Source organism: Dipodomys spectabilis, unplaced genomic scaffold (assembly GCF_019054845.1).
Source record: "Dipodomys spectabilis isolate Male_0828 unplaced genomic scaffold, ASM1905484v1 ptg000110l, whole genome shotgun sequence".
Classification (NCBI taxonomy): Eukaryota; Metazoa; Chordata; class Mammalia; order Rodentia; family Heteromyidae; genus Dipodomys; species Dipodomys spectabilis.
In genome coordinates this window covers 4,754,623-4,756,082 of record NW_024870787.1, presented here as the reverse complement: position 1 = coordinate 4,756,082, position 1,460 = coordinate 4,754,623, and the positions used below count along the sequence as shown (strand labels likewise).

Sequence of the window (1,460 nt, the reverse complement as noted above, 5' to 3'; positions counted from 1 at the left end):
TTTTTTCTTTTTGCTTATGTGGTGCTGAGGAATTGAACCCAGGGCCTCATGCATGCAAGGCAAGCGCTGTACCACTGAGACCACTTTCCCAGCCCTCATTAGTAATATTTCTATAAACTGAAATGGATATACTTAGTTGCATATGTCTGCTACTATAAATGTTAAATACTTTATAGAAAAGTTTTATGACCTGCCAAACAGTCATAATTTTGGCATATATAAGCAAATTCCCAAAATTAAATACTCTAAAACATTAAAACTTTTTAACAAACCTTAACACTTGCTGCAGTGTTCATTGTGACAGGTGCCTTGTATAGAATAATTGAATTCCTCCTCCTACACATCTCTTGAACAACAAATATCTGGAATTATTTTGTTTTTGACATGTGAATCTTGACTATTCTTAAATGTGTGCTTATGTAAGAAATACATGGTTCTAAAATTTCACAAGAATTCTTTTGAATTTACTTCTTTTGAATTGTCTAGTTTAAGAAAATCAGTTCCAATTTACATATAAAAATGTACTGTGCTCAATTCAGCAGCACAAAAAAAAAAATGGAACAATACAGAGAAGATTAGCATGGCCTCTGCACAAGGTCGACATGCAAATTAGTGAAGCTTTTCATATTTTTACAACATCAGACGCTGGAGAGGATGTGGCCACAAGGGGACCCTATGGCATTCTTGGTGGGAGTGTAAACTTGTTCTACCATTTTGGAAAGCAGTATGGAGGCTCCTCAAAAGACTCCATATAAAGCTCCTCTATGACCCAGCAATCCCACTTTTGGGGATTTACAAACAAGACCATACTAAAACTACCAGCACAACTATGTTTACTGCAGCATTATTTACCATAGCTAAGATATGGAGCTCACCCCGATGGCCCTCCGTAAATGAATGGATCATGAAAATGTGGTATATATACACAATGGAATTTTATGCCTCCATCAGAAAGAAGGACATCGCCCAATTTGTTAGGAATTGGAACGACTTGGAAAAAAAAATTAAGTGAAGTAAGTCAAGTCCAAAGAAACATAGGTCCCATGGTTTCCCTTATTTTCAATACCTAATATATGTCTGGGATAAGCAGAAAAGATCAAAAGCTATGTGCATATGACCAGATAAGATGCTATTAAGGGAAATGAACCCCAAGATAGCGACACAAGTGTTTTTATTTTCTTTCTTGCTCTTGTTTCTATCATACTTAAAATGTGAGATGTGATTTTACTGTTTCTCTTTATGTTCCTCCCCCTCACGCTATAACCCCTGTTTTCACTGTATTTGAAGTTGGTACACCTACATCCTGTGTATACGTTTCTCTAATTTGGTGAGAGGAAGGGAAATACAAAATGCTTAAATAGGGTTACAGGTTGACCCATTGTAACAATGAGATGTACAAGACACTCTGTTAAAAAGTGAACTTAGCAATTTAGGCAGGGGAAAGGGGAGGGTAGTGTATT

The 1,460-nt window shown here is 36.4% G+C and overlaps 1 non-coding gene across 1 annotated transcript; it reads left to right on the top strand.

Moving 5' to 3' along the window:
- The first annotated feature begins 526 nt into the window (after positions 1-526).
- On the top strand, positions 527-632 carry LOC122114774. Its single transcript, XR_006148641.1, has one exon. It is a non-coding gene; the product is annotated as a U6 spliceosomal RNA (small nuclear RNA).
- Positions 633-1,460: the final 828 nt, after the last annotated feature.